General features: G+C 40.3%; 1 long non-coding RNA gene and 1 other non-coding gene across 2 annotated transcripts in view; one reads left to right on the top strand and one right to left on the bottom strand.

Moving 5' to 3' along the window:
- Window positions 1-21,522, bottom strand: part of LOC145714546 (uncharacterized) — a 120,424-nt gene that overhangs the window by 73,179 nt on the left and 25,723 nt on the right. The window lies entirely within an intron of this gene.
- On the top strand, window positions 17,950-18,054 carry LOC145714740 (U6 spliceosomal RNA). Its single transcript, XR_014136957.1, has one exon. It is a non-coding gene; the product is annotated as a U6 spliceosomal RNA (small nuclear RNA).

The following is a 21,522-nucleotide window of genomic DNA, read 5'->3' as shown; positions in this document are numbered from 1 at the left end:
ATAATAGCACCTCTCTCATATAGCTGCTTAGAGGGTTGAATGTGGTTAAGTACCTGGCACATAGTAGGGTCCCCCAAATGCTAGTTCTTTCCCTGTTTCCTCTGTCCACTCTCAGAATGACCTTTGATTAAAAGGATTTATATTAAGTTCTTAGAGAGGAACAAGTCCCATTTCCCATTGAGTCTGAATTCCTGAGTTGAATCCTTTGTTTTGTCAATGACACGTGTAGCAGAATCATCTCTTCCTGGGGCGCCTGGGTCGTTCAGTCAGCTAAGCATCTGACTTCAGCTCAGGTCACGACCTCACATTTCTTGGGATTGAGCCCCCATCAGGCTCCCGGCTGTCAGCGCAGAGCCCGCTTCAGATCCTCTGTCCCTCTCTCTGCCCCTCCCCCACTCACACTTGCGCTGTCTCTCTCAAAATCTCTCTCTCTTTAAAATAAATAAACATTAAAAAAAAAAAAAAGAATAGCCTCTTCCTATTGCTTTGAAAAGTGTGTGCGATAGTCTCACCCCTACCATAAGCTAAAAAGGGCAGTCTGAGTTTTGGTTTCTGAGTTCAGAACTCTTTGTCGATGAGATTGTTATTGGCTTGTGTACTGCAGAGCTAAAGATAGAGTTTTTGAGGCATGGAAAAAGCCTCCCCACTCAGGGGATTCTAGAAATTCCAGGCCTGAGAGGCAGAGATGGGCCCACGAGGAGATAGGTGTCTGGGAGGACAATTTTCCCCAAGGCCAGAGAGGGTTTATTTTAGAGAAGGACTTTCTCATAAGGTGTCTCATGTAGTACCATGGATGTCTATGACCTTTTTATCATGAATTGCCAAGAGGTGGCTAGGACTGAAGGATAAGAGATATGAACTTGAGAGTTCAGATACAGATCTTTGGGCCACTTTTAGGCTTGGACAATAAGCATCTGCTAAGACTACAGGGCCCTGCCAGAATATCCTATAAGAACCTCTGTGAGGCAGGTTAGGTAAAGTACTATGGAAACAAGGAACTCTTGAATCTCAGTGACCTCACACGAAAGACGTTTATTTCTTGCTCACAGTCTTCATGGTTGACTAGGGACTCTGTTCCACATTGCATCCACGCCCTGGGGCCCACACAGGGAATAAACCCTCTCTGAAAACATTGCAAAGGATGCAGTGGATCTCAGAGAGCTTCTTCCTGGAGTGGCACACATCATTTCAGCTCACTTTTTGCTGGCCAAGGTAAGTCTTTTTTTTTTTTTAATTTTTTTTTAATGTTTATTCATTTTTGAAAGACAGAGAGAGACAGAGCACAAGCAAGGATGGGGCGAAGAGAGAGGAGGACACAGAATCTGAAGCAGACTCCAGGCTCTGAGCTGTCAGCACAGAGCCCAACACGGGGCTCGAACTCAACAACTGCGAGATCATGACTGGAGCCAAAGCCGGACGCTCAACCGACTGAGCCACCCAGGTGCCCCTGGCCAAGGTAAGTCTTATGGCTGCACCTAACTTTGTGCAGGTAGAAATACAATCCTGCCATGTGCCCTGGAGGAAAGAGAACAGAATATTGTGAACAATCCTAATGCTTTTAACAGTCTGCCTTTCTGGTCATGGAATGCTCAGTTTACTCCCCTCTTACGCATAAAACATTCAGACTTAACTCAAAGGAGGCAATCCAAAAGTCCCATTTAGTCTTGGCATCAAAGTTCAAAGTCCAACATCTCTGGGTCATGCACGGTAGTCTCTACATCTAGGAGTGATATGCAATGATGACTATTTCAGGTCTAGATGGAACTTCTCTTGATCCAGAGACGTATGAACTAACACTGGGAAGTATCCCCACATATATAGCATTCACAGTAGAATAGAGGCAAGCTAATGGCAATAATGTTTCTATTTTACTTGGAAAAATGGGAGACGTTGGTCTGTAGAGATTCTACTGGGCAGGAATTGGAAGGGTCCTCTGTCAAGGAAATGGAGAACACTTAATTATTCAGCCCCAGTTCTATTTCTTAGCTCTTAGTCACTCTCTTGGGCCTCATTTAGAAAGGCATAGGAGGGCATGTTCTCCTTGGGGGATAAGCCACTGCGTCAATCTACTTTGGCTCGGTCATGTCAAACTGCCACAGACTTTCTTTATCCAGGCCCGTGGCTTCTTTGTCAGTACAGCTCCCTCAAAAAATTTGCTTTGTATCTATTTAATTCCACTTATGTGTATATTCCAGTGACCACACACACACTTCTTCTGTAGATATCTTTGTTTTGATTTAAATGAAGGGACTTTACTACTCTTTGATGGGAGAGCTACGTTCTCATGTTTGTAACAATTATGAGAGGTTAGTTGTTTATGCTATACTAACAAACAAATGCAAAATTACAGCGGCTTAAATAAATAAAGATCTGGTCTCTCGCTAGTGCTTTGAGACCACTGAAAGTCGGCTGAGAGCTCTACTCTGTCCCCTCACTCTGGTAACCAGGCTGAAAGAAAAGAAAGCATAGTGAATCACAGTGTGGCTCTTCGAAGTCCTTTCTTGAAGGTATGCCTTATACCCACTCACACTTCACGGGATGAAACTTTGGGACCGATGATCTGATACAGACATAATTGTAGTGGGGTAATATTTTACTATTAACTGATATGTTTTCCTTTCTCTGTAAGTACTTTTGCCCCATGGCTCCTCTCTCGCCTCATCTCCTTGGGCACCCAGGACTTACTGAATCAGTGAAGGAAGGACACAGCACAGTAAGAGAATACATTCTCAGCTGGGGTGGAGATCTGTGGAAGATTTCAAAATAAATGGTTCAAGCTCCTAGCAGAAACAGTGGGTTGAAAGAATGGGTTTTGAATCTCAACAGCCTGTGTTTTGAGTACCAAAAATCAATATTTATGCCATAAACAGTAGATTGGTGATGCCACATGCTGAGAAGGTCGGTTCTCCTTCCTTAGACTCCGTAAGGATTCTATTGTCAGGGTAGTAGAGAAAAGGGGACATACAGATAAAAGCTGGAGTGGTCTGACCCTGTACTCTAGGCTCCCTCTCCAGGTTGTCTTGATCTCTTATCATTTTTTTTTTAACTTAACCGATTTACAAAAGTAAATCACCGTGGCTCTTTGTCTCACAGAGCTCAAAACCTTGGGGGAGGAAACAGATATGTTAAGAAATAATTATAGAATATTCAGCAAAGATTTAAATACCAGAAGTGCAATTGTTAGGGGAGAAGAGGAAACTGGTGTCTCTATGGGAATCAGGGACAAGAAAAAAGCTTACAATTTCCCACCTCTTGTAGGGAAAAGCAGGGACAGAGCTCATGCAGCATTTCTTAAAAATGCTATTATTACTCTTATTCCATTCCTTCTTCATCCTCTGCCACCCCCACCTCCCACCATAAACTGGTTTCCATTATACTCGTGCTCAGAAATTCCTGCTTTTTTCCAAATTGGTCCTTTCTTGCCACAAAAGCATAAGATCTTCCATTGATTGATTGATTGATTGATTGATTGATTTATAGTCTTTTTTAAAAGATTTCTTTAATGTTTTTTTATTTTGAGACAGAAAGCACATGCATGAGTGGGAAAGGGACAGATTGAGAGAGAGAGAGAGAGAGAGAGAGAGAGAGAATCCCAAGCAGGCTCTGCACTGTCAGCTCCATGCAGGGCTCAATCTCACCAATTGTGAGATCATGACCTGAGCTGAAATCAAGAGTCAGACACTTAACCCGCTGAGCCACCCAGGCACCCCTAAATCTTTTTTTTTTTTAGTTTATTTTGAGAGAGAGGGAATGAGTGCTCTACTCCACAGGTGTGGGATAGGAGCAGAGAGAGAGGGAGAAAGAGAATCCCAAGCAGGTTCCTCACTGTCAGTGCAGAGCTGGACATGGGGCTTGAATTCAGGAACCATGAGATCATGACCCGACCTGAAACCAAGAGTCAGATGCTTAACTGACTGAGACATGCAGGCACGCACCCTTCCTTTTATTTATTTATTTTTTTAATGTTTATTTATTTTTGAGAGAAAGAGAGAGATACAGAGAATCCCAAGCAGGTTCCTCACTGTCAGTTCAGAACCTGACACCAAGCTTGAACTCACACACTGGTGAGATCTTGTCCTGAGCCAAAGTCAGGAGTCTGACACTTAACCAATTGAAACCCCCAGGTCCCCCAAGATCTCCCTTTTAGACCTTCCTCAACACAACCATCATGGCTGCCTCGTGTCAGAGGAAGATTTACCGTGAAGCTAATGAGTCTTAAGCTTCAGGGCCCCTCACTTTCCTGGGCCCCTCCCAAGGCCATGGGAGGGGCCTAAGTGATAGGCTCACATTGTCATAGGATTTTCTACAATGAACAAAAGTATTTCAACAGCAATTGGTTACAATAACTGTCTCATTCTCCTCCAACTTCCCCTCTTTTACATTTCCCCTAATGTAAAGTGGGTATGGAAAAGCTATGACCCTAGATGGGATCTGGCTGTAAGGAAGTGGAACTGGGAGTCTATATTAGTTCCTTAGGGCTCGTGTAACAACGTTTCACAAACTCAGTGGCGTAAAACAATAGAAATTTCTTCTCTCATGGTTCTAGAGGCCAGATGTCCAAACTTAAGGTTCAGCAGGGCTCCCTTGGGGGGGTTCTGGAAAGCAGTCCGATTTTTGGCCCCAAATCTTCTAGCTTCTGGTGGCTGCCAGGATTCCTTGGTGTTCTTTCGCTTTATGGCTACATCATTCCAATCTCTACCTCTGTCTTCACATCACCTTCTCTGTGAGTGTAATCTCTCTTTGCCTGTCTCTTATAAGGATACCTGTCGACACTATTTAGGCTCCACCTGGATAGTCCAGAATAATCTCTTTATCCTTGAGATCTTCAAGATTCTTAATTATATCCCCAACACTCTTTTTGCTTATAAGGTAGCAAGGGCATGCTCCAAAGATTAAGATCTGGTATCTTGGGGTTGCCATTATTCAGCTCACTAGAATCATTTTAATTGTGTTTAGCAGGATACATCCGTGCAGCCTGCAGTCATTTCTTTGCACAGTTAAGTAGCTGCTAGCCATCCAGATAAAATTACCCTCCTTCCCAAGGTGGTGACTCACCTCATATTGTCACATGAAGGTACAGGGCCATATTGTGATGTGAAACTGCCCCATAGGGGCCTGGAACCAGAAGTATATAGAGTTAACTAACTGGGATTTAAATAAAAACTTAAAAAAAAAAAGGAAGTATGTAGCTAGGTCGTGGAGGAAAGACAAATGTAAGGGGCTTGAAACTGATCTGTGAAAAATTATTCTAAATATCACAGCATATCTATAACAGAAATTTGACACAGATTTTCCTAAAATTAAAAATGCACATGCCACAGGGTGCCTGGGGGGCTCAGTTGGTTAAATGTCCCACTCTCGATTTTGGCTTGGGTCATGGTCTCATGCTTCGTGAGTTTGAGCCCTGCATCAGGCTCTGCACTGACAGCACAGGTTCAGATTCTCTCCTTCCTCTCTCTCTGCCCCTCGCCTGCTCATAGGTACTCTCTCTGTCAAAATAAATAAATAAATGAATAAATAAATAAATATTTCTTTAAAAAATTTTAAATGTACATGCCAGTATCTGTAACAGGTTGTAAAGTGGAAAGAAATTTTTCCTCAACTGTGAATAAGAAAAAATAAATCTCTGGGGCACCTGGGTGGCTCAGTTGGTTAGGTGACCGACTTCGGCTCAAGTCATGATCTCACAGTTTGTGAGTTCAAGCCCTGCATTGGGCTCTGTGCTGACAGCTCAGAGTCCGGAGCCTGCCTCGGATTCTCTCTCTCTGCCCCTCCCCTGCTCATGCTCTGTCTCTCTGTCTCTCTCAAAAATAAACATTAAAAAAAAATTAAAAAAAAAAACAAATTTCCATCATCTATGCTAGAAGACTGAATTATCTTTCTATTCCCTGTATAGAATATGATTTTTATAAGAGATCAAGCAATTGGTGGCCCCAACTTAGGAAAACCCTGTTGTTGAGGAGTGTCAGGCAGTTAATTCACACAAAGAAAGAAGTTTTAGAGATTTTTGTGATATCTGACAAGTTTTTCTAAAATTTGCATTTTTTGTGTGTTTTTCCATTCTAAATAGCAATTAATTTATGTAGTTGATTTTGTGTTCATCTCCTAAAGGGACTCTCAGAATTATATAAGCTTCTGTTGCAGTAAAATCTAGACAATCCCCAAACTGAGAGCTCAGACAGCTCTAAGGTTCAGGCTCCTTCTGCAGTGAGTGAAGGGGACAGCTTCTTATCTTCTTACGGGCAAATAAGGGGAAACTGCCCCAGGAGTTGAATCTCCTCAACATCCCATGAAGTTACCCTTATTTTTCTGGCTTGGCGAAACTGGCAACACAGAGCAGGTACTCTCCAGCTTTTTGTCCGCGGCATCAGGCTGAACTCAGTGCTTCTCTCAAGCTTGGGTGAAAAATCAAATACTTGAGGGTGATTGATTGAATAAGTGATGTGCAGTGCATCGGTCCATTTTTTGGTGTGCACTGATACGCTGGCCTCGTGTAAGCCGGGCTGTCGGAGATGTGTGTAGATTCCCATACTGAATTGCTCTTCCTGGCTAATGTTTATATGGTGGCACCAAGGGGAGGATAAGAAACTGATCTGTGAAGCTGGTGTCTGTGTTTACTGTAAGGATGCTGTTGAGGAAGTTGTCCATTACGTTCCTATTTATGAGGACCCAAGGGAGGCATTTTGCTCTGGCTCTCCTGAGCATCAAGTCTGATTTTTATCTTAGGGACACTGCAAATCATGTATCTGGTTTTGTCTCACATCTTTGGTTCTTAGTGGAACTATGAGGACTTAGAATAACAAACATTTCGGGTACGAATATTATCTTATATTAACTGCTTGAATTTTTCCCTTTCCCGATTTTCCTATTTGCTTCTTTTTTTTTTAATCTTACAATATTAAATATATTTATGGGGGCACCTGGGTGGTTCAGTCAGTTAAACCTCCCACTCTTGATTTCAGCTCAGGTCAGGTTGGTGGGTTCAAGCCCCACATTGGGTTCTGTAGGGAGCTTGCTTGGGATTCTCTCTCTCTCTCTCTCTCTCTCTCTCTCTCTCTCTGTCCCTGCCCCCCCTCAATATAAATAAACATTAAAAAAAATAAATGTGTTTATGTAAGTCACCCCAAAATCAGTCCGCATCAACATGGGCATAAATAAATAATAATTTAAAAACCACATCCAGTGGTTAAAAAAATAGCAAAACACCTAAAGTATATTTCCCTTCAAGGCATTATTAATTACATGATATTTCTGCACGGGCCTTTTTCCAGCAAGTTGGAACCTCATTTAGAGAGAAAGGATCCAAGTTGCATTAATGAAACCTTAGACATTCTCAGCTGAGGGGGGAAAAAAAACAGCCTCATTTTCTTTCCTCTTCCTTTTTTCCCTTTTCCCTTTCTGCACTATGATTATTGTTCACTTAAGAGTACAAAGTTTCTCTGAGGCCATCCGTTCTTTCTTCTTCAAGTAGGTTTAGTCAAATTACACAGGACAGAGATGACAAAGGCTTTCCTGCTTTCCGCTCTGGAGAGAACTGGCCACGTGTTCTCCTTTCCTTTTCCCGAGTCAGCATTTGGTTCATCCAAAGCTTTGGGAAGACTGCTTAGAGTTAGAAGAAAGAATAAGCACAGGGAGAGATCCACAGCCCATATTTTAAATTTGAAAAGTAACCCTGCTCTGTCAATGACTGAACAATTGTGTTGTTAATACGGTTCAGAAGAGAGACTGGGGGATTCACTTAACTTCACTGTGACACTAAACTCTAAGGTGAGATCATGCTTTTCAGGCTAAAGAGACACCCAAGATACCCACCTAAGGTTATTTTACCTACCCAGGGCCGATTCCCCTTATTTTCTCGTTCCCCAAAGGAACATTCATGTGGTTGGTTGCTGATTACGTGATACAAGCTGAATAAGTCTATATGAATTCTGATAGCCTTTTTTTTTTTTCATATTTTCTTCAGCACCAGTTCAAACAGTCTCTAGTAGGGGCACCTGGGTGGCTCAGTTGGTTAAGTGTCTGACTTTGGCTCAGGTCATGATCTCATGGTTCATGAGTTCAAGCCCCACGTCGAGCCCCACGTCGGGCTCTGTGCTGACAGCTCAGAGCCTGGAGCCTACTCAGCACAGAGCCAGGAGCCTACTTCAGATTCTGTGTCTCCCTCTCTCTGTCCTTCCCCCACTCACACTGTGTTTCTCTCCCTTTCTCAAAAATAAATAAACATTAGAAAAATGAAAAAAAAATAGTCTCTAGTCAATGCTTCACATGATTTTTAGACATTTCCAACTAGGAGGTAATCTGGTGATTTTTTTTTTTTAATTATCATTATTGCTAAAATCTCTTGCCCCCTTAGCATGGGCAATTTTTAACTGCATATCTAAATTAGATTCCTCTTTATTTTTTTTATTTTTTTAGATTCTTCTTTATTTTTGACCTGGTGCCCCACCTGATTTCAAGTTCAGGTAGTTATGTTTTGTCTCAAAACTTATGAATCAATGTTCTGTTCTACATCTCCCTGAGTGTTAAGGTTCTTATGACCTCGATATGACATTCCTTTACTTACCCCAGGCTCACACTCCATCTTATACATCATCCTCCACCTTACAATTGACTGTCTGTTTCCATGTTCTGTCCACGGGCCGTTCCACAGGAACACTTCCGATCAATGTCTGTCTTGTGACCCTATGCTAACTATACTCCCATTTTCATGACAATTTCTGTTCACTCTGCACCCATTCATGATGGCTCCTGGTCTGCCTTGTCCTGAGCTGCTTAGAGCTCCTCTGAGGCCACATCCTGCTTTGAATAGTAAGGACATGAAATTGAGGCCCCCAAACAAATCATTTAAAGTAAACAAGCAATTCGAAACAAAAGCCTCCATCAGAGAATACATTTGTAGAGAATGAAGGTTATTAAGATCGATTTTGAATGGCTCTCCACAGATGGTTGGGGGTTGTGTGTGCTTGTGTGTAGGTGAGTAGGAGAATATTTGCTGTATGAAGAGAAATAGAGGCAAGACCTTACAATGTAGAGGCTAACCTGGGGCTCCTGGTGGATCAGTCGGTTAAGCATCCAACTCTTGACTTTGGTTCAGGTCATGATCTCATGATTCGTGAGTTCAAGCCCCACATTGGGCTCTGTGCTGACAATGCAGAGCCTGCTTGGGATTCTGTCTCCCTCTCTCTCTGCCCCTCCCCCCACTCTATCTCTCTCTCAAAATAAATCAAAATGAACTTAAAAAAAAAAAAACAATGTAGAGGCTAACCTGAACCCATAATGGGAAGAGATGTGAGTGACATTACCAGGGCCCTGTTTACTTTGCCTCCTTACTTGGTGCCTTGGATACTAGCTTGCTCTGAAAAGGAGAGAATGCTAGGGAATCTTTTTACTTGACCGTCCATACTCCTTAGTACATAACAAGGAAACTTACACATCTTGCCACCATGCCATGTCCCAGAAGGGATCCACCTGTCACCCCCCTGACACAAGCAAATCAAGTGCTCCATGACTGCTTAATTACAATGAACTGGCAAAACTATTTGTTTTACTTCAAGTGCTCCATTTTTTCCTCCATGTTTGACTCATGGAATATGCTTATGTGACAACTGCTAAATCAGAATCCTTTCCATTTGGTGCCTTGTCACAAGGCTTTAGAAGCTGTGTGCACCACATGTAAATCATGCTTCACCTACATTCTCTTTTTTTATCCCAAGCCCCGCAATCTCAATGTTATGCACCCTAATACAAGCATCCCAAAAAGGAGCCCAAGAAAAATATTACACATCATTTGGTAAAGACCATATTATGCAAAGGAACATTAAACACAATAATAGCAGGGCGCCTGGGTGGCTCAGTCGGTTAAGCGGCCGACTTCAGCTCAGGTCATGATCTCACGGTCCGTGAGTTCGAGCCCCGCATTGGGCTCTGTGCTGACAGCTCAGAGCCTGGAGCCTGTTTTGGATTCTGCGTCTCCCTCTCTCTGACCCTCCCCTGTTCATGCTCTGTCTCTCTCTGTCTCAAAAATAAATAAACGTTAAAAAAAATTAAAAAAAACATAATAACAGCAGTTCTTAACATGTTGAGAATTTACAAGATGGCAGATACAAAGGCACAAAGCAATTTGCATGCAGTTTATCTAATCCTAACAGCAACCTTGAAGAGTGGGTATTGTAGAAATACAGACAAGTACAATTCTTGTTCTCCACTCCAGAAGGGAAAAGGCCAGCTGGCTGGTTCCTAGAGGAATTTGTTACCTTTGTGAATATCAGTCTGACTCTCAGCCTCGTGGGCCTAAAAACTCGACTACATTGGCTCAGTGAATGTGGAACCATCTCTCAAGGGTAAATCATAAGCCAAAGAGAAACCACCATCAGACAAACCAGATACTCAAACCCACATGCTTAGCATATGTATCAGTCAGGGCTCAACAGGAGACAGATGGCATGCTGAGATCAGGATAATTGGGAAAAGGCTTAATAAAAGAGTTATTTACAAAAGTGTGGGCAGGAGTAGGGAAACCAGATAGGATAGTGCAGAACTGGAGTAAAAATTGCTCCATTTTTACCTCTAAGCCTGAAAAGATGAGGGAAAGGATTGGTTTCAAAGAGAGAGTTTTAGAGAAGGGATTATCTTAACAGGAGCAGCAATCTTCAGTCCAGGAACTCAGCTTACCCAAATCAATCTTAGAGGGAGGTACTATAAGGATCAATCCTCTGAAATCACTCTCCTTCTCTCCAGTTTCCAGGTAAAGCTTCCCACTGGGGAAGCCCAATAAGAAGCCACAAGGCAAGATCGTTCCTTGAGGGAATCTATACAGATGAACTTTCTGGACTAAAGAGCAGGATAGAGAAGAATGGAGAGCAAATGTTTAGAGACATAGGATATACGCTCCTGAAGCCAAACCTTGGTCAGAAGACACGTCATTAATTTGTCATAAATAATTGCCTTACCAGGGGCTAGGAATCCTTGGGGTTCATGTGGTCAGTCCATTGTCCACCTAGGTAAACTATGTGACAGGCCAGATCATGATTAGACATTTGTTGGCGAGCATGGCCTCAGGGTAAGAGAAGTGAGGAGAATGGAGTCTTTGATGATGTCAACGTAAAATTGCCTGATACATTCATATACATATATACAGAGTGGATGACCTCACCCCTGGGACTGGAATACCGAAAGCTAAAAAGTCTTCAGACGTCTGATGTGGTATAACAAACTACCCCAAAACTCAATGACTTAAAACAACAAACAACCATTTTTCATAATGCTGTGGGTTAGCTGTGGTTCTGTGGTTCTCCTTGTTTGGGGAGATGGTCTAGGACAGACTTGTTTGGGGAGACTTGTTTGGGGCTAGATGGTCTAGGACAGCCTCACTCGTACGTACAGAGCCTCAAATGTGATGGTTCAGATGGCTGAACAGTTGAAGCCTCCCTACAGGTAGGCTCTCATCCTCCAGTCTAAGTCACATGATGAGAAAAGATATCAGCAGCAAGAGAAGGCAAGCCTCACTCTGTAAGCACTGTTCAAACCTTTGCTTGTGCCATATTTGCCAGTGTCCCATTGGCCAAAGCAAGTCACATGGACAAACCTGTGTTCAAGGGTGGAGGAATACACTCTACCTTCTGACACGAGGAGCTTTTAATCTACTGCACCTTTATTTCTATGTTAGGTATAGTCTATCCTGTTGGGCAGGAAACATCCGAAATTTGTTGGCTCACACTCTGGCTCCCTTTTCTGATATTTGGACAATTGTGTTTGTAATGTTCTGCTATGTTTCCATAGCTAACTGCAGCTGCTATTCTGATTGCATTTGTTACCAGGTCTCACAGCCATTTTGTATTTTTAGGACTATCGGGCAATGAGTCACGGTGTTGATGTTTAAGGTTCATTCTCAAACACAATTTTTATTTTCCTTATTTTCAATTCTTTTGGGGGGGCTCTAATACGTCCCTAACACTTATAATATGTATTGTTATTCTCATTTTTCAGATGGTAGCATTGAGAACACAGACAGTAGAGGTTGGATTTGAACCCAGATCTAGCAGAATCCACAGCCTGTTCTCTTTCCTTTGTATTCAATTACTTCTCCAAATTTACATGGTTTTGAAACCACAAAGTACAACTGAAAAATAAAGGAGCAGCAGCAGCATTTTTATTATTAGCATTGTCAGTATTATTCAAGGTAGAGTCTGAGTTCACAGTGAGGCAACAAGCACTCCACGGGCAATATTTCATTCTTCCCTTTTCTCAGGAGCCAGTAATTAACACTTCATAAGACATAAGAATCAGTCTTTATTAGAAGGTTCTGGGTTTAATGGTTTCCCATTCTATTAAATAGCCATTTATTCTTTTAAATTAGCTGTCATTTCAATAAGGAAGCCAATTGGTTGAGCAACTGGACTACCAGGTGTACAAATTAAACCATCTGTGGAGCAAGCATGTCTCACGCTCCCATTATACTCCACATCAGGGGCAAGGACAAGCCCACAGGTTGATGAGTCCCTGCCTTCAGGAAAATTGCTGTCCAATTTAGGGCCATCAACTAATATCTAATTATGATTTAGCTAAGTCAATGTCCCCCTATATTCAAATGGATTGCCGTGGCAAGAGTTGATTGAAAATCAAAAGAGGCAAATGAACAGGTGTTAAGGGGAAATAGTGGCTTCTTCTATAAAATACTGTTAAGTAAATATTTTGGCTTTGTGGTGTCACCACAAAATGGTGGCTTTGTGGGTGTCACCAATGACAATATCTTCCTGGGTTTTTATAATATGCATTATCAATTCATCAGCGTCTCACAACACATACTTTGGAAAATGCTGATCTAAATGAAACGTTTTGTTTTATAGATCCAACAGAATTTTATTTAACAAATATTTATTCAGCAGACAGTATATGCCAAAAACTGGTTTTTAAGCTCTGTAAAAGGACAGATAAGGAAATTAAGACCCAAAGGGGTGAAGAAACTTGAGAGTTGATACATCAAGTAAATGGACTGAGCCAGGACCAAAGTCTGAGCTCTTCAATTGCCACGTTCTTTGACAAACATGATTAAGTCTCACAAAAAAAAAATTATTTGGGCAGGTATTATTATAATTATTCTCCTTTTTCAGATCAGTAAATGTGGCTCAGAGAAAAAGAGTAACCTACCCAATGTCATCCAACTAACAAAATATTGACCAATAACTCTGTCCTGACCGGTCTGACCCCAGATATTTACTCTTTTACTACAACATGTTTATTATTTTCTTATTATATCTTTGATATGGCAAAAGATAGAACTGGCTTTGGATACAGAAGCTGGCAGGCTCTAAGGACGTCAGGGCTGGGGTTTAGGATTAGCTCCTTATCCTAGAGGGAACTCCTGTGGGGACATGGAAACAAAGGCTTGGACATTCATGGTCTCAATGAGTTGGCCATCTTTGATGGGGATTACTGTACATATCAAGCTGTACTCTGCCCATCTGGGGTCACCACAGACTCCAGATGTGTTAGTGCCAGTCTATTTCAACAGTCTTATTGCTAATAGAGAGTCTTCAGTGCATTTTTGCAGACATCATTGTCTCAAGTCCTGGGCAGGACCCAACTTACCAGATGTAGAGTAGTGACTTCCATGAGTTTTCTGACACTCCATGAGTTTTCATAATCTAGTCTTTCTCTGCTACACACTCTTTTTGCCCTACTTGCCCTTTATATCCCATCTGCCACCTAGTACTTCCTAAAGTTTCTTCCTTGGATAAGTATTTTGAAGAATTTCCTTTATCTATTCTATTGTTGGCCTTCAATGCTGCATTCCTGGATTATTGTCATGGAGAGACCAAATAGGAGACTGTCACCAGCCTCTGCCATTCTACAACCCATGGCTTTACACTTCCAGAAAAATCTTCTTTAAACCTTATGACATATCCATGTTCAAAATGCATTCATAATACCTAGCCTGTCATTCATGTCCATTGTCAAATTTCGTAGGCACTCCTAATGGCTTATCCATGTCCCTTTTCTCCTTATGGCTTAACAACAGAACTCTAGTTTTATTCAGGGCAATAAGATGCCTGATGAAAAGACTACATTTATATGCCATTTCTTGAAGATATGGTTGGCCTATCCACCACAGTAAGAGAAAAGCATGGGATAGGCTCCTAGAGAAATCTATTAAAAGTGGGATGACTTAGCTAAGAGCTGTTGGAATGTGGACTTGATGACTAATGCTCCATCTGGTAATTCTGAGGGAGATGAAATTCATACACAAAGGAGAAGAAAGACAGAAGACACTTGTCTTTGAAAACTTCATGTCTCCCAGACAGGCTACTTCTAGGAGAATTTTCATGTGAAAGAAGAAAAGTCTAAGCCAAATATAGGCATTTCCCGATTAGCATCAATAATCCATTACAGGAAATAAGACATACTACATAAAAATGCTAACCGGGAACCTATTTCCCATTATTTTAAATGAGAAAAAAAATGGGTTAAATGTCAACCAAAAGCAGCTCACCAATTTCTAGAACATAACTAAAACACAGTCAAATGCCAACATGTAAGTTACAATAAATTGTGTTGATATGTAAAATGCTCAAACTATCACTTTCTGACATGCAAGCAATCCATGTGGTTAGCAACAACTAGTTAGACTTCCAATTCCAGCCCAAATGGAATAATAAGCACCAGATTTATTCACCCAACAGAAACAACCAAAAATTGGACAAAACCTATGAAACAATGGTTTTTAAGACATTGACTATCATGTGGCAAAATACAGTGATTCCTGAGAAATGAAAAACAAATGCAGTAAGCCCAATGACTAGCCCAGTTTACTGATTTGGAAGAATTTCCAGGTTGAAGTGCAGAGAAGGGGAACTGAGGCAGAGCCAGAAGGGCTCCCTGAGTTAAGGAGATGTGCACGAGAGTCTAGAAAGAATATGGCTAGAATTTGCAAGACAGGGTATCAGAGAAGAGATAGCTTCACACAGAGAGGACTTTGGTGATTTGTGGGGGCATCACTCTTGAGTAGTTAGCAGAATATTGATCAGTGCATGCAAGTGTGAAAAATTCTAAGGCTGGGGAAAGAACCACCGAAAAAGATTATAAGTAACAGTGCATAATGCTCATAGTGAGTTGAGAGTAATCCCCATAGCTATACTGGAAAACCTCATGATTCATGAAGCATCAGCCAGAGTACACAGAAGGGCTTTACCTCAAAAAGAAGGGATAATTAGTGTTAGACAACATAGTTCCAGTCCCACCCCTGATACATTTTAAAAACATAACTCAGAATATCTGGCATTTAATCAAAAATTGCCAGGCTTGCAAAAACAAAAAGAAAAACAAAACAGGGAAACATGACCTATAATGACAAAAACAATCACATAATCAAAACTGACCCAGAACAGGTAAACTGATTAGAATATGTAAACAATGATGTTAAAACTGTTATTATAACTGTCTTTCATATGTTCAAAACTTAAGTAGAGATATGGAAGATATAACAGAAATCCAAATCAAAATTCTGGAAATAAAAACAGCAATGTCAGAGATGCAAAATAGGATTAATGGCAGATTAGTCATTGGAGGAGAAACGATTTGCAGAATTCAAAGACATAGCAAAATAAAGCACACATAGAAAAAAATAATTTTAAAAAGTAAGGGGTGCCTGGGTGGCTTGGTCGGTTAAGCGTCCAACTTCAGCTCAGGTCATGATTTCATACCTAGTTCATGAGTTCGGGCCCCACATTGGGCTGTCTACTGTCAGTGCAGAGCCTGCTTCAGATCTTCTGTTTCATCCTCTCTCTGCCCCTCCCTCCATCCCTCCCTATCTTTGTCTTTCTCTCAATAATAATAACAATAATAAAAATAATAATAAACATTAAAAAAGTAAAAAGAGCACCCATTAGTTGTGAGCAACAGCAAGTGTATTAACCCATGTGTAATTGAAATTTCTGAAAAGAAAGTAGGAGAATAAAGATAATTTGAAAAAATAATGGCCTCCAAATCCAAGTTTTATGAAAAATATTGACCCAGAGATTCAAGAAACTTACCATACCCCAAACACAAGAAAGATGAAAGCAAATAGTGCAAAGCATATGACAATAAATTTGCAAAATCAGTGATAAAGAGAAAAACTTAAGAACAGTGAGAAAAAAAGCATATATACAGAGAAGCAAAAATCAAGATGACAGCAAATTTCTTGTGGGGGGAAAACCAAGTGAGAAGACGAAGCAATATTTTATTGGAAGTAAAAAAGGTCAATTTAGAATTCTACAGCCAGTGAAAATATCTCTCAAAAAGGAAGGCAAAATAAAAATCTTTCAGATACAAAAGCTGAGAGAATTTATCACCAGTACACATGCACTATAAGCAGTGTTAAAGGAAGTCATTCTGACAGAAGGTAAATGATACCAGATGGCAATAGAAATCTATACGAAGAGGGGCATCTGGGTGGCTCAGTTGGAGGAGCATTTGACTCTTGATCTTGGGGTTGTGAGTTCAAGTTCAAGTTCAAGATTACTCAAATAAATAAAGCTTAAAAAAACTGAGAGGAGAGAATTCTTTAAAAAAATCTATATAAGGAAATGACAAGACCTGGAAATTGTAACTACATGGGTAAATTTATAAGATGTTTGTCTTGTCTTTAAGGATTTTTAAGTCAAAATGGACTATTTAACATAATAACAATGTAGTTCAGTGTTTATAACATATGTAAAAGTAAAATGTATGCCAACAACAATACAGAAGTTAGGAGGCAAGAAATATACTTTTGTTAAGTTCTTATACTATATGTGAAGTGGTATAATACCATTTTAAGGCAAACTGTGATGAGTTCAAGTTGTATACTATAAACACCAAAGCAACCACTAAAATTAAAAAAAAAAAGCAGAGTGAAGCCAACTCAGGAGAGAAAGTGGAATCATAAAAAATATTCAATTAATCTAAAAGAAGGCAGAAAAAAAGGAAAAGGAGAACACAGACCAGATGGAACAAATAGAAATCGAATAGCAGGAAGATAAGTTTAAACCTAACAGTATCAACAATCATATTAAGTGTAAGTAGTCTCAGTGTCTCAATTAAAAAGTGGAGATATCAGATGTGATTTTAAAAGTAAGATTTGATTACATGCTGCCTACAAGAAAACATTTCAAATATAAATACACAAACAGTTCCAAAGTAAAAGTATGGAAAAAACATATACCATCCTAACACTGATAAGAAGAAAACTTCGGTGTCAATATTAATATCAGACAAAGTCGATTTCAGAACAAAGAATACTGCCATGGACAAAGAACATCATTTCACAATGATAAAGGATCACTTTATCAAGAGTATGTAAAAAATCAAAAATATGTATGCACCTAATAACAGAGTCTCAAAATACATGAAACAAAACTGATAGAATGTCAAGAAGAACTAGATAAATCCACCCATACACTAAACAATTTCAATATCCCCTCTCAATAATTGATAGACCAAGTATACAGAAAATCACTAAGGATAGAAACAAAAAGCCTAACAGTAATGCTAACCAAAATGACCAAATTGATGTTTATACAGAACATGCCACCCAAAGACAATAGTTTTTGTCAAGGACACATGGAACATTTACCAAGGTGAGCATATGATGGGCCCTAAAATAGTTGTCTCAATAAATTTAAAGTGTTCATACCTACAAAGTACATTCTCTGACTACAATGGAATTAAATTAGAAATTAATAATAGGAAAATTTCCAGAAAATCCCTAAATATTAGGAAACTAGTCCACTTCTAAAATACTCATGGGTCAAAAAAGAAATAAAAAGAGAAATTAAAAAGTATTTTAAACCAAATAAAAATGAAAGCACAACTTTTTGTGGGATGTCACTAAATAATATTTAGAGAAAATTTATGGCACTAAACACCTATATTAGAAAAGGAGAAAGGTCTCAAATCAATGGCATCAGTTTCAACCTTAAGAAACTAGAAAGAATGCTCACTTCGGCAGCACATATACTAAAATTGGAACGATACAGAGATATGCATGGTCCCCTGGGCAAGGATGGCACACAAATTCGTGAATCCTTCTGTATTTTTAGAGTATTACGCTAAGTGAAATACATCAGGGAAAGACACATACCATATGATTTCACTCATATGTGGAATTTATGAAACGGAACAAATGAACATGGGTGGGGGGAAGAGGAAAACCAAGACAACTATAGAGAACAAACTGATGGGCCTGGAATCAGTATTTTTTTATGTTTCCAGATGATTCCAATGTGTAGCCACGTTAGAGAACCATCGAATGACTTCAGTCTCCTAGCTGTCCCTTCAATGTTCCATGTTGGTTCTCAGCTCCAAGTGGTCTTCATGCCTTCACTACGTGATGAAATGCTACCTTCATCTCTAAATACTATCCATCATCCAAAGTACATTTTAAGTCCTGCCTCACCTACATATCTTTCCCTAACCAGTTTATCCTTCAGGATATTTTCCTTCTTTCTACATCATCTTTATTAGCAAGGCATCCTCCACACCTCCCTTAGTAATCTATAGTGAAACTTTTTAAAAATTTTCTTTCCAGGGGCACCTGGGTGGCTCAGTCAGTTAAGCGTCCAACTCTAGATTTTGGCTCAGGTCATGATCTCACAGTTTGTGGGTTTGAGCCCAGCATCAGGCTCTATGCTGACAGTGCGGTGCCTGCTTGGGATTCTCTCTTCTCTCCCTCTCTCTGCCCCTCCCCAGCTCGCTCTCTCTGTCTCTCTCTCTCTTTCTCAAAGTAAATAAATAAACAAACATAAAAAAAAATTTCTTTCCGTACTTAATTGCTTTTCTCTTTCCACCCACCCTTGAGCTCCTAGGTTTTAATTTACACATGTTCTTAACGTGAAGGGGTTCTTCCCCTGAAAATTATGTTTGTTCTATTTTGAAAAAGTTCAGTGTGGCAAACAGATTTTAAGGTGACTCTAATAATCTCTATCTTCTTGTGTTCATGTCCTTATATAATCCTCTCCTTTGGAATGTGTGTAAAACCTATGACTTGCTTCTGATCAATAAAATATGACAAATGTGATGGATGTCATCCCAATGTTTATGTTACATTATATAAGACTCCATCTTGCTAGTGGTCTCTTTCTTTTTCTGTCTCTCTCTCTCTCTTCATTGCTGGCTTTGAAGAAGCAAGATTCTATTAATCCTACAGCCCCAAGAAAATGAATTCTTCTGGTAGCCTGAGGGAGTTAGGAATTAAATTATTCCCCACTCAAACCTCTGATTCCTGGCTGATCCTTTGATTTCAGCCTTGTGATACCCTAAACAGAGGACCAAAGTAAGCAATATCTTAACTTCTGATCTACAGAAACTGAGATAACAACTGAATCTTGTTTTAAGTTCCTAATTTCATGGTAATTTGTTACTCAGTGATAGAAAACCAATACATATTTTGGTACAAAAAGTAGGCTTTGCAACTTAGCAGTAGATAGACTCTGGAAGAATCTGGAGGAACATTATAGAGAAAGCCTAAATTGCCTTGAGCAGACTGCTAGACTGCTAGTAGATTTTTCCAGTAGAAATCTGGAACTGGAGGATGCTGTTGGTGAGGGCTCAGATGAAGTAAGGAGTATGTTTTAGGAAGCGAAAAGGAGAATCTTTGTTATGTAGGGGCTGAAGGCTCAGAAAAATGATTTCCTATTGTTATATGCAAAGCACAACTTATAAGTGGTGAACTGGATTATCTAACTAAGGAGATCCACCAGTGAAGTGTTAAAGGTATTGCCTAGTTTCTTCTTGGTGCTTGGAGTAAAATGTGAGAGGAGAGAAATAAATTGAGGGAAGAACAAAAAAGAAAGAGGACTTGATGATCTTGGAAACCCAGTCTTTTCAGATGGCAAAAAAAGATGCTAATGTTAAGACAGCTTCATCTAGAGAAAATGTTGAAGAGTGGAACCGTACAAGCTCTTGCTAGAACATCAGAAAGGTAAAAAAGTCAGAGTGTTCAGTCATACAAAGGATTGTTTCAAGAAATGGAGGGAGGATCATAGATCCTCTCAATCAAACTGGAGGCTTTCTCAAAAGCTTCTATGCCCTCTCAACAAGAGGTCCAAATAGAGAAGGGATTGTTTGGAAAAAAATCTGTGGGTGTGGCTTTTGTCTACTGGAGTAAACCCCTTTGAAATCCATGGAACACCCACAAAGTTCCTGAGAAAATTGTTTCATAATAAACACTGCCAGCTTGAACTGAAAAGGAAAAAGAGAGTACAAAATGGAGAGGTTGTTGGATCCCCAAAATCACACTGGCAGGAAGCAGGCTGATAAAACTAATAAGCTGAAAACACATGCTAGCTTTCATGAAAAAGGAAGGACAATGACCACAGAACCAAGAGCCCAGAGGGTGGAGCTGAGCCATGAAGAATGATTCCCAGACTGAAATCTAATCAAGTAACTTGCATTATTTACCTGGCTGGATTTCAATATGGCTGTGGACCATTGACTGACTGCTTTTTACTTTCCATTTTGTCTTTTTTTTTTTTTTTTTTTTAGAGGGTAGGGAGAGGGGTAGAGGGAGGGAGAGAGAGAATCCACACTGAGCATGGAGCCTGACACAGGGTTCGGTACCACAACTCTGGGATCATGACCTGAGCCCAAATCAAGAGTCGGATTCTCAACTGACTGAGCCACCCAGGTGCCCCCATTTTGTCCCTTTTTGAACTTCAATGTCTACAGCTGTTGTGCTGTGCCTTCTCACCATTGTACGTTGGATATGCTGAGAGCAGGTAATGTGTCTCTTTAGTTTCACAGATCTGCAGATGGAAAGCAATTGTAGCTCCAGGGCTGTGCTTAAGTCATGACACCCAGGAGCCTCCTCTATACTTGGACCTGATTTAAATTAGGAGATTTTGGACTTTAGGCTGATGCTTTAATGCCATGAGATTTTTGGGAAACTTTGGACATGGGTAAATGTATTTTCCATGTGAGAGAGACATGAATAATCACTGGGGGGCAGAGGGAAGACCATAGAAGACTTTAACATGGCTCTTAAGATCCTCACCTCCCTCTGTTCACACCCTTGTATAATTCTCTATCCTCTGCTTGTGTGTGGGTGAAACCTCTGACTTATTTCTAAACCAATAGAATGTGTCAAGGTGATAGGTTGTCACTCCCATGATTGTGTGATGTTATATTAAACTCCATTTAGCCAGAAGTTTCTCTCTCCACTACTGACTTTGAAGAAGCAAGCTTCCATGAACCCTATAGCCATAAGGAAATGAAGTCTGGCAACAATGCAAGGGAACTTGGTGGAAAATCCTTCTCCAGTCAAGCCTCTGATGGGAACCCAGTCCTGGCCAATACCCTAATTGCAAGTTTGTGAGAGACTAAAGCAGAGGACCCTGTTAAATCATGCCCAGACTTGTGACCCACAGAAACTGTGAGATAATGAATGTGTGTTGTTTTAAGTTAGTAAATTTGTGGTCATTTGTCATGCAGAAATGGAAAACGAATACGGTCAGACTTTCCACTACTGTATTTTAGTCACCATTCCTACTCAGGTAAACCACAGGGAAA

Source organism: Panthera onca, chromosome X (assembly GCF_046562875.1).
Source record: "Panthera onca isolate mPanOnc1 chromosome X, mPanOnc1 haplotype 2, whole genome shotgun sequence".
Taxonomy (NCBI): Eukaryota; Metazoa; Chordata; class Mammalia; order Carnivora; family Felidae; genus Panthera; species Panthera onca.
Note: the sequence above shows the minus strand (reverse complement) of the source record. Positions and strands in the feature narration are given on the sequence as shown.